Here is a 12342-nt window from a genome sequence, read left to right as displayed (position 1 = left end):
GGTGATGCTCAGTGCCTTTTTCCCTTGCTCTGCAGTCCTACTCTTTAAACACCCTTCAGACCCTGACAAGTTCCTCGAGGTGCAGAGAGCAGCTCCCTGCTCCAGGTACCAGAAGGGAGAAGAGGCAGCAAGGCCACGGAGATGCTTAACCTTAATGAATGAAGCTCATCTAAAGCCTGCAGGGTGGTTGCTTTAATGCTGAGTGATCCATAGAGGTTGCACCCAGCTGCCCCAAACCCTCCTCCTGCTCACCCCTGGCACCTGCGTGGTCCTGAGCAGCTCAACCAGGGCAATTGCCCAGCACAATGCTGAGCCCGTGGCTCCTGCATCTCTGCTCAGTGCTTCTGCAAATAACCTCCTCGAAATGATGCCAATTAGGCCGGCGCAGCTCTGTAATCCGGATCCCTGTTGTGCTGTCAGACTCGATTCAAATTTAATTTGCAGAAGGTGTATATCGGGCAGCTTTTTTACTTAGCACAAAGCAGGAAGATAACGTTGATGGAAAAAATAATAGGAGTTCATATTCTTTTTTACCTTAAGGAAGGAAAAGAGATGCCAGAAAACTTGGCCGCATTTACATTTTAATGGGAAATGTTACGACTGCCTGCTCTGGGAAACACAAATTGCTTTCTGGAAGGGACCCGATCTTTGTACCAAAGTGTGGGGAATTGAGTGCAGTAACTCCCGAGGAGATGGAAGGGACAGGGGGCCAGAAGGGATGTCGTGGATGGCTGTGTCCCATTGTGACCTCTGTGTGTGCTGGGCAGGTATAGGGGGCAGCAAGCAGGAGTCTGTGGGTAAAGGAACTGCTCAACTGCATGCGGTGCTGCTGGGGATGTTTCCAATCCAATAATGGAAGCAAAAGCATCGCTATTAGAGGTTCAGGCTGAGCAGATGCTCTGGCACCCATGAGGCTGCTTCCCAGTGTCACTGTCTGGAATCCAAAGCAGTGATAAATCGTAGGTGACCTTCAGTAATTTATTACTGCCTCGTGCAAAGCGCTGCTGCGTCTCAGAGACGGATCCTGGGCATCTGCCTGGGATCAGAGCAATTCCAATCTTTAGCATGATAATAGGTTTGTCATGGGTTAGATAATGATAAAAGGCTGTGGATGGAGGCAAGTGCTGGAAGCAGAGAAGGGATGCACCAGGACTGGGCAACAGGAGCATCTGCTGATGTGGGAAATGCTGTGGGCTGCAGCGCTGGGCAGGATTTCACTGTGGTTCTTCTGCACTGTGAAGGAGAGGGGTTTCCATCCGGCTCGGGCTGCTGCTGCACGCTGCTCACGGGAGTGAGATGAGTGCTGTTAGTGAGAAGTGATGGCAGAAGCTCTGCAGCTGCTGTTTTGCTGTATGTGCCAGATGTTCTGTTAATGACACAGCTCTGCTTGTGGCGTGCAGTGGGCTTCTATTTCACAGCAACACGCTGAGTCTCTCCCAAGCATGGTGATGTTAGGTTGAGGAAACTGAGCTTGTTTAGCTTGGAAAAGAGAAGGCTTCGAGGAGACCTCATTGTGGCCTTCCAATACTTGAAGGGAGTGCATAAACAGGAGGGGAAACGGCTGTTTGTGAGGGTGGATAGTGATAAGACAAGGGGGAATGGTTTTACACTGAGACAGGGGAGGTTTAGGTTGGATATTAGGAGGAAGTTTTCCACCTAGAGGGTGGTGAGGCACTGGCACAGGTTGCCCAAGGAGGTTGTGGGTACCCCATCCCTGCAGGCATCCAAGGCCAGGCTGGATGTGGCTCTGGGCAGCCTGGTCTGGGGGTTGGTGACCCTGCACATAGAAAGGCGTTGAAACTGGATGGTCATTGTGGTCCTTTTCAACCCAGGCCGTTCTATGATTCTGTGATGTGGGCATCTGCATTCCACTGCATGGCTCTGTGCTATTGGGAATAGCATGGACTTGGCTGCGTCGCGGTGCTTCCTCCCCAGAAAAAGTCTCAGGGAGAAAAAAAAAGGAGATTCTCGAAGAAAAACTTCAGAGCTGAGGCCGCATTTACATTTTGATTTTGGAAATCAATAGCCCCTCACAAATAGTTCTCCCGTGCTGCTGCAGGTCATCCATCAGCTCTGAGGCGACGCTCGATTGGAGCGCTGCATCGTCTGTTTGTTTGTTTGTTCGATATTAGCGGTTTGTTCAGCTGTTCTCCAGGTCTGTGTTATAATGGCAAATTACAGATTTGGTTTTTTTTTCCCCAAGTAGTCTTAGAAAACGTGGATGGATGACACCGTCGTGTGCTGCTGAGCCAGGGCATGAGAGAGCAGAGCCGGGGCAGTAGGACTGTGGCTGAAAGCTGTTGTTAACCATCACTGCTGGGCTTCCTTTCTGCATACCAAACCTGTGATTTTTGTTCTCTGAGCAGGATGGATTGAGATTAAGGCACTGGGGTGTGTCAGAAGACTTTCAGCCTCTCTAAGTTCGGCAGTGAGGAACTGGGATGGAATTTGCTCGCTAACGTGGCTGTAGATCGCAGCAACCCAAACCATCTCAAGGCTGCGGCGCAAGGGCAGCGCCTGCGTGGTGCTGCAGCACTGACCCTGCAGCAGTGGGTGATGGCTTTGGGGTCCATTTACCCAAGTGAGGGTCACCCTGACGTTTAAATTACCTCCAGCATCTGGGTGCTGGAGTCTGCTTTGGGTCTGAGATAAGAACAGCCAATCTGAGCTGCTCTTGGAGTTTGTTTGGTGCAGTGAGGGAGAGGATGGAGCGGGCTGAAGCCAACCTGGAGCTGCTGGGTTCTGTGGGTCGGTGGCTGCTTGCCAGCTCCAGGCCCTGCTGTTACAGCAGTTTGTGCTGAACGTCTTTTTAATACTGCGAGGAATAACTTGATTAGTGATTATTGGTGCAGAACACTTGGGGAGTCTCTGCAAAAGGCGAGGACGGGCTGTTCCACCAGAGCTGCCTGTCAGTTTTGTCATCTCATTATAAGACCGTTCAGTGCCACAGCTCTGGACAGAGAGAGAGGGGAAAAAAAAAACCACCTCGGGGTGATTATATTGGTCACATTTTGTAGGCACTAATGACTCGCTTAGCAATTAATGTTTCTGTGGCTGGCTGGGGAGATGTCATGGCTCTGGCTGGGGGACGTGGCTCCCAGGCTCTGCCACAGGTGGGGATGGGGGAGTCCCAGGGGTGGGAGGTGGTGGGATTGGGGTGGCTGGGATGGCTGATGTGATGGGAGGAAGGCAGCCCTGAAGGAGGGACAGCGCTGCAGCTAGTTGTTGTTTACTGTTTGTTCCTAACAAGCATCATTTTCAGCTTAATAAAGGTGGTAGGACGTGAGCTGGGTGAGAATTACCTTGGACCCTGCCATCCGAGTGGTCAAACAGTCAAGTGCTTATTTTACGCTCTCTAAACAGACATGGTAATTTTTTCCCTCCACACTCTGTTTTACACCAGCTTAATTCCACCAGTAAATTGAAATCAAATGAAAAGCCGCTTTCCTGGCACAAGTGCAGAGCAGCAGCCCTTGGGGGGGGGGGGGAAGGGGTGCTGTCCTGGGACAAACAAAGCCAGCAGGCAGAGGGGTGCAGTGCCCACGTCTGTATCTGCTTGCTGGTCTTGCTTGCTTTGCAGCTCAGAAAGGAGCTCCAACCCTGGCTGTACGCAGTGCTATTGCAGGATGAGGCCGTAGGGACAGCAGCAGAGTGGGACAGAGGTTCATGGCCACCATAGGGCAGGTGAGGGCACAGAGGTGACCACACTGGGGCACGGTGCTGGGCCAAGGGTTGGTGGATCCACCTGAGCTCCGCGCTCTCATAAATCAAAATCTCGCCGTGAACTTTAGCGGCACCCATAAATTCTCCATTTATCATTATTAAAGATATGTCAACATTCCAAAATTGATTTATAGCTGGTAATTTGGATGGCGAATTGTCTCTGATACGGTAAACTATTCGTACCCAAAGCTCATCGTGCAGTTTTCTACTGATTAGGAATTAATGACTCGGAACACAGGGCCAGAGCAGGCGGTTGGTGTGGGTGAAGGGGCAGCTGTGGCTGTTGGCCATTCCCCCTTGCATATATCTGGAGGGGCCCTGAGGAGCAGGGATGGGGCGTGCGGCCCTCTGCCCACCCTGGGGCTGTGCCATCAGGTGCTCTCCTCTCCCGTTTCCCAGTTCGTATGTCAGAGCCCCAGTTCTCAGCACTGGCAAAGCTCTGAAATCCTTTATCTCCAGGAAGGGCCATCTGCTGCTTCGACACCATGGAAACAGCTTTCGGCGGATAAAAACTTCGGTTTATCATTTTAATTCAGCACCAAACGCTGTAAATTCAATAATTCATTGCGTGCTTTACAAGGTATTTCTCTCAGTCTCTAGTGTGGCTGTTGTTTTATTTTTTTCCTCCTTCTTCTAATGTTGTAGTGATTTTACATTTGTGTAAGTGCTGAGGAATTGACTTTATGCAGTGAGACAGATTGTCCTGTCCTACACAGCGCCTCGTCCCAAAGCAGCAACAGCTGCTTGCTGGCTGTGCTGCATGGACGTACCCACCTTCGCCAGTATGATATAAAAACCAATAATAAAGCTATTCTAATGTCTAAATTGAATAGGATCAAAGCTTGAATTGGTTTGGGCAAGGTGGTGGGATGATGGCACAGGGTCCTGCAGTGAGATCCTTATGGGGTCCTCCCAACCCAGGATGCCCAATGGTCACTGTTGCACCATGGGCTGAATCCTTCCAAACACAGAAAGAGAACAGAACTTCAGGAATGAGCTCAGCTGAAGGCTGTGCAAACAGGTCTCACGGCCAACAGCACGGCTCCCTTTTTATTTGCGTTCCTCGATTGCCACGTGGAACCTCTGCAGTCGGTGCTGCTCCTGAGCTGTGCTCTGAAAACATCCCATGTCTTTTCGTGGCGTTGTCAGCCCTGTGCGTTTCTAAAAGCATCACCAGGAAAGCTCCCAGCTCTGCAGGGCTGTGGTGGTGTCTCTGAGTGCGCGCGGTGTTGCAGATCTTGGCCAAGGGAGGATTTGGGGTGGGTGGATGGTGCTGGGGATGGGTCGGCAGATGCAAGGCTGGCTCCGTGTGCTGATTTCTTGCTTTGTTTTGGCTTCAGAGAGGCTGTTTGGCATCCCTCTGCCTGATGAGTGAAACTGCTGCTCGCCCACTGTGACATAAACGATTGTATTTTGGTTAAAAAGCTACAAAGAGATACTGGCGTGATAGAATGTGCAACATTACCTCTAATGAGCAATTATATTTCATAATGTGGATTAATTGAAATCTTACACTTAAACCAAGTAGCTAATTACAGACCTTTTAGCTTAATAAAGATAGAGAGCGGAAAGGGATAATAGATACGGTAATTATTGAGTTAAGCAGGACGTAATGTGCATCCGGGGCTCACTTAGGACGTTCTCAGTCAATATTTAATTACTTCTCTCTGAAGCCTGTGTGGTTGTGAGCTGCTCACACTGCATCCCCATGTCCCTGCATCCCCATATCCCTATGTCACCACAGCTCTGTTTTTCCTTTCGCTGTCTTTTGGGGCCCAATGCGCCCAGGTTCAGGTTCTGCCAGGTGCTGGGCTGTGCTGGCAAAGCAAACCACAGCAGTGGTGCCCTGAGTGCCCTTTGCTGCTGCGGCTTGCCTTGATGGAGCATCATTCCCAGCACTGTGCAGCCCTTACGGTAACAGCGAGGCGAAATTTCGTTAGCGAGTCTTAAGGTCAGGATTTGAGAGTTAACAGCCTCAAGGTTGGAAATACAGAGCTGTAAAGAGAAAACAAAATGTGAAACGTGGTCCTCGGGCGAGCGTTGGGGCAAGGATGGTGCTTCCTGTGCTGCGATGGAGCAGGACGTGGGGTGCAGGATGTGGGATGGGGGGTATGGGATGCAGGATGAGAGATATGGGATGCAGGATGAGAGATATGGGATGCAGGATGAGAGATGCAGGATGAGAGATGCCCTGTATTGGTAATGTTCATGTAGTAATGGTACAAAGGCTGTTCTCCTCCTGTTTTTCTATGGACAGGGGATGGATGGATGGATGGATGGATGGATGGATGGATGGATGGATGGATGGACAGCCATCCCGGACTCGATTTCCACACTCTCATGTGGTGAGGCCAAGGCTTCCTGCAGGGGTCCCAGAGCTCCAAGAGGTATCCTGTGCTGCTTTGGAGGGACAGGCAGTGCTGTGAGCTCTAATGAGTGGAGTTAGTGGGAGCTGCTGGCTGGAAAAACAGTGCTTGACACAGCGCCAGCGGTGTCCGGCCAGAAAATTTTGGCTGCTCTGAGAAAGGCCACTGCAACGCTTGAGCTGGTTGGATTATAAACAGCTATTAAAAAATAGCAGTAAATGGAAAGTGGGATAAAACGTACTGCGGGTTCCTCAGCACGCAGTCTGGACAGCCTGTCCTGTGCACAGCAGGGCAGGGCAGGTGTGGAAGCAGCGACTTGCTGAACAGGAGAACAGGAGATGCAAACTGCATGCATTCCTGTCAAATGAGAGAGAAATAAATAGGTAAAGCTAAGCAAAGTGAGACTGGAATGAGAAAGGTGAGAGCAGCAAGAGCTGAGTGGGGAAGACCTGCAGAGGCAGGGCTGGGAGGTGCTGGTGGCTTAGGAGAAAAAAAGCAGGAGTGAGGGAAATGAGATGAAATCTGCTATGAAGTGCAATGCCACACTTCAGGCCTGGCAACAAATTTTTGCTGCAAAGGAAGTTCGTTGGCCAGAACCTGCTGTGCTGAAGGCAGACCTGAGGCTGTCAGTGCATGGGATGGTTCTCCATGATGTCCCCAGCTCTGACTCTGGCCTTAGGAGATGAACCTGCACGTAACCCCCCATCCTTGATATTCAATTTGTGGCTCATGCAGCACCCACCATGAGGGGCTTTAGAGAGGCTGAAAGTCCCCTCTTAGGAGGAGAGGCCGTGTGATTAAGCAGCTCTCCTCCTTTTCATCCAAGTGCTGCGCTGTTTGGCAGCTACTCTGTGGCTGTGATCATTATGTCAAAGCATGAGGTGCCATCAAGGGTCTCCGACCATCTGCAAGTGAAGAGTTTTCTCTCCAATTACTGACACTGGCATCTCATGTCCTCTTTGGTCTGAACCGATGCTTGCTGAAGGATATTGGAAGAATTAGGAGATATCTTTCCCTCTAATCCTGTCCCAAGTGACAGTGAAATCAAACTAAAAAGTGCCAGATCATGTGCTGTTGTTTTAGGCAATAACCCAGTGGTGTTAATGAAGGGTTTTTATCATTCTGGGGGCTACATTGATTTAGAGAACAAAATATCCAAGGTAACAAAGCCAGATGAATTAAAAGCTTAGCAGCATGAGGAGGTATTACAGCACAGCCCTGGCTCTTCTGGAGCTGTCTGGGCTGTTCTGCTCCTGCAGACTGGATGTTATTGCAGCACTGGGTGTGTGGGGCATCGCTCCTCCAAACAGGGACCCTCAGGAGCTAAAGCACACAGACTGTGTCCATTTTAATGTGTGAATGTTCATGCAGCTTCTATGGAGTGCCTGCCTACTCCTAGAAGTGCTCTATATGTTAAAATCCAACGCTATGCATATGCTGTGTTAGTACAGGGTTCTTGCAAAGGGTCTTTGGGGGTTGTGGGGTCCCAGTGGTGATCTGCTGTCACATAGGGCAGGTCCCTTATTTGGTCAGGAAGTCATTTACAAAAAGGCTTGGCTGTTGATAAGTTCCTAATTAGCACTTTGCTTTTGCTATGGTGCCAACATTATCGCTCTGGCAGGGCGCAGTGCACCTCCCCATGGCTCATGGGTTGTTGAGATTGCTTTGAGGCTCCCTGCGTCCCGCTCACCTAGGAGAAGCAGCCTTCCCAGGGCACAGTGTCAGTTTGCTGATGAGTTTGGATTAATTGCTAGAGGGCCTGAATTTATTGCCTGGTGTCACTGCCAGGCAGCAGCACTGCCCTGAGGGAGAGCTCATGGCCTGGGTTCCCTCTTTCTAGGCAGGAGGCTTTAGGGGAAGGCAGACTTGATGGATCTAGATAGTACAAATGAATGGACTGGATTGCTAGCAGTCGTGGTGCTGCCACATTTCTGACTGGCTTGAACAGCCAGAAGAAGGGTGGGGAGAATTCCCAGTCCCATTTGGTGCCAGCTTGGTGCAAGGCACTGCATGTTCCTCTGCACCGAGCAGGATGTATATACAGGGAACTCCATATTGAGATGAAATTCCTGTTTTCTCTAAACCTTATAATGAAAGCTGATACAGCAGCTCACCGTACAGCTCTTTACTGGTGCTTGTATTCATTTGTGAAGGCAAATGGAAAAGGATTTTCAAAGGATGCAAACAGCTGCTTGAAATCATAGGAAAAAATAAGAAGTGCCTGTGGCCACCGTGCTTACGAATGTCAGCTTTGGGAATGGAGTTCTGCTTCTCAGGGGCTCTGAGCTCAGCATCCCACTGGCTGTTCCTGGGGAGCTCTGTGCTCCCATGGCCCACACTGTGGTAATGCTAACCGTGATATTTGTCCCCTTAGTGCAATTGCAGAGGTCATGGCAGCGTGCAGACCTCACTGGAGGCAGGATGGGCAGATGGGGGCTGGGGGCTGCGCTTAAACCTGGTCCTAAAGCCACTCTGCTGCCTGTATCACACGTGTTTGTCCGGCAGGAACCAGCCTGGATGGTAATGCAAGGGAGATTTGATTAGTTCTGATAATGCTCTGCTGTTAAAGCCCGTGTTATGGCAGATAATGCTGCTGCACGTCCTGACAGTGCTGCCCATGGCAAAGCTCCAGCTTGGAGTGCAGCCCCTCTTCCCAAAGGCAGGAGATGGGCTTCTGCCTCCAGGCTGGGGCTGCTGCAGGCAGGGTCATGGGGCTGTGGGCTGTCCCAGGGCCCTGCCCCATTGGGAGGACCACTCAGGCACACCTAGGGCAGCTCAGGCACCTGGGGTGAAGCTGCTGCTGTGCCACATGGGCATCAGAGATCGTGCCATACCTTGGTATCTCAGACATACTCGTGGGATAGCATCAGAGCCCCCGCACCACCCTCCAAGATGGGGTTTCCTGGGGGATTTATGAGTGGCTCCAAGCGTTTCTTTTCTTTTATGGTTCTTGATGAGTAGATAAAAGGCCCATTTCTTCTTTTAATGGAGTCTGCGATCTTAATGGCCTCTCTCCAGTCAGACGAAGTCGCTTTGGCCTGTTTCAGTCTAATCAGGGCTGATGGGGAGCGTCTGGCTGTGCCGTGCTGCCCAGCCCAGTGGGAGCTTCCTGGAAATTAAAACAAGCATAGGCTGGAGGGGCTCCTCCCATCACCATCACCTCCCCTCCATGCTGTGGGCACTCTGGGACATGGGAACGGCACAAGGAGCCCCAGTGTCCCTAACGACCCCATCCCTCCCGTGCAGCAGAGATGGGATGGAGCAGCTCCTGCACCCACACTGTATGGACAGGGCAGTGTTTGTGCATGTTTAGTGTGTGCTCCCCAATGTTGTTCTGCCTCGAAATGATCCTGGAAATGTATCGCCCGCTTAACTGCCTTTTAATTAAAAGTCAGAGATATTAGAAAAAGGAAATCAATTCCTGTCACAATTAAGACTTGGTTTGAACAATTGCGGCGTGTTTCAGCAAAGGATCGTCTCTGGATGTATCGATCTGTATTGTCATAATGGCTGCTTTATTACCATGGCTCAGATGGTCCTAAATGAATATTATATCTGAGATCCACGTGGCAGCGGCGTGCCTGGTGCTGGGAATGGCCATAGGATGGGTCTCTCCATGGGGTCGGGTCCCTCTGCGGGGCTGGAGGGACACCAGAGATCCCAGCAGAAGGGGAGGGAGAACTGAGGGCTGATTAATCAGCGTGTGATGTGATGGAGAACCTTGGCTACGGTCTGAGGTGCCCCACTGGTGGCTCCTCCACCCTTTGGAAGTTCTTTGAGAACCAGGGGGTGTTGAGGAAGGCAAATGGATTTCTCACGGTTGCTTTTGTAGCTTGGGGCAGGGAGTAAATTCAAAGAGGCCCCGGAGTGAGAGGTCAGAGCCTCTGTGGCAAAGGCTGATAATGAGATGTCTCAGATAAATCAGGACACTGCTGCAGAGAGGTTTCCCCAAGATATTGGCCTGAGGAGGGACCAAGTGCTGAACGCTGCTTGGGAGCACGTCTGGCAGTTGGAATGCCACAGCCCCATTACCCCCAGGTCAGGACAGAGTCTGCCTGCTCGCCCCATTACATCCCCATGGAGTGGGGAAGGAAAAGCCCCACTGCTGTGACGGTGTTCCTCGGAGACCAGTGGCTGCTGCAGGCTGCTGGATACAATTTGCTTGGTGATAAATAGGACTGCTGTAATAATTTCTGGCTTTTATTAGTGCTTTTAATCTGCAGACCTCAGGAGCACGCAGGCATGGGGAGGTGAGCCAGGACGAGAGAGATGCCGAGGGGAAAAAAGGAAAGCAGCAGAGAAAAGGGAGGAGGATGAACTCTTTACCTCTCGATCCCATTAGCACATCCACTACAGGCTGCAAAATCGTGTTAGGAGCTGGCAGAGCCGGGAGGATGCAGGGTGCCTGGGGGGAGGATCCAGCCCTGCCAGCCTCCAGGATCTGTGCTCCTCTATTGCTGGGTTCAGTGACCCTCAGGCTGTGCCTCTGATGTATGACTAATTGGAGAAGTGTCTAATCTTGTCCTCTACTGATGTTGCCATTGCGCAGCCCGTGATTAAACACGCTGTCAGTCCCTGCTGCTTACAGATAATAACGCTGCTTCCTCGCCATCCCGACGCTATCGGCCTCATTAGGATGGTTTACAAATAAATGAGGATAGGGTTGAAAAAGAAGTCTAAGAGCATCTGCTGAGCCCTGGGCTGGGGGTGGCCCCAGGGGGACCCCGATGGTGGCTCTGAGCTGCAGCGTTGTTGGGACCAAGGTAAGCCTTGCCCCACTGCTAACCACTCCTCCTTTGTGGTTTCTCCTCCTGGTGACCCTTGGTGTGGTCCAGGCCTCTTCTCCTGCCTCTGGGCTCTCAGCATCGAGCATAGCACTAAGTGTCTGGGCTGACAAAATTCCCTCTGATGCCTCATTATAGGAAAAATTGCCATATAGGCAGAAAGCTGTTCTTTTTCCCCACTCGTTCTCAATTCACACGTTCCCAGCGAAGGCTCCCGGTGCGGGGGGTGCGTGGCCCTTCAGATGCACCCGGAACAAACTGCAGCTGCAGATGGGAACAGGTTGTTTCTCCTATTTGTTACTCTTTCCCTTAATTATAATGCAGATTGGACGCTCTCTCCCGCGTTTCCTCCCTTTCTGTTTATTTAAGCAGTATTTTTGCAAACCTACATGGCAATCTCACTCTGGGACACGAATGCAACCTTATTATCAAAGTGAATGAGGATTTGTTGCTTTCCAGGGCTGCTGGCATCACTCTGCATCCTTATCCTAGGGCTGGGGAGCTGGGTGGCTCCATCAGTGGGATGCAGCCAGCAGGACTTGTGCAGTGGGGACCAATGGAGGGGGGTCCCTGCTCAGGGGCCAGATCCAGCCCAGAGCTTTGGCAGCAGAGCAGCTCCTGGGGGCTCGGGAAGGATTCCAGCTCCCCACTGCACACCCAGAACTCTGCAATTAGCAACGAGCTTTAATGGAGCTGGACATAACGTGCCGGTGCCTGATTTAGAGTCTGCCCAAGCGCTGAGTCCTGGAGAGTAAAATGCATCTAGGAATTAGCCCCAGCTGCAGTAAATTGCTGATTGTCATTTGCAAAGTGTATTACTCTCTTTTTTTTTGTTGTTGTTTTTAATGCCCAAATGAAAAGGACTCGCTCTGCACGCCCTCCCTGCTACCCTCACACTGTGACTGGGGGATAATTGGTGAGGCTGGTGCTGATGGAGCCACAGAGTGAGCATCGTGCTTCAGCATCATCCATGGCCTGGCAAAGAGCAGCCAAGGCAGCTCTCACCCCAAAGAATGGGACTGCAGAGTCCTGTTGTTAAGGGACATTTATCTTCACGTTCCTGAGGGGCCAATGAAGTTAGAAATCTCAGTAATTGATTTTATACGGTGATGCAGTGCACAGACTTAAGGTGAAGGAGCTGTTAACAAACACCATAGGAAGGGACATCCAGACCTGTGAACGCTGGCACTCTGAGGTTCCCCAGGTGGGGGACATGCAATAGAAATGGGCACAGTGCAGGGGACAGCCTGGCCCATTGCCTTCTGATTTAGAAAGGTTCAACATTGAGCACAGCCATCCTGGAGCTCACTGTCTGCTCTGTGCCCCATCCAACCGAAAATGCATGGGGATGGTGGCCCACACTCTGCAGAGCCGTTTTTGAGGCATAAACAGCCCAGTGGGAAATTATTCCTGATGCCACTGAAATGAAAATCCTAATGACAACACTTCAAACAGAACTGCTGCAAATC

The sequence above is a fragment of the Tympanuchus pallidicinctus genome, unplaced genomic scaffold (genome assembly GCF_026119805.1).
Source record: "Tympanuchus pallidicinctus isolate F22 unplaced genomic scaffold, pur_lepc_1.0 scaffold33, whole genome shotgun sequence".
In the NCBI taxonomy this organism is placed as follows: Eukaryota; Metazoa; Chordata; class Aves; order Galliformes; family Phasianidae; genus Tympanuchus; species Tympanuchus pallidicinctus.
This window is presented reverse-complemented; position numbering follows the sequence as displayed.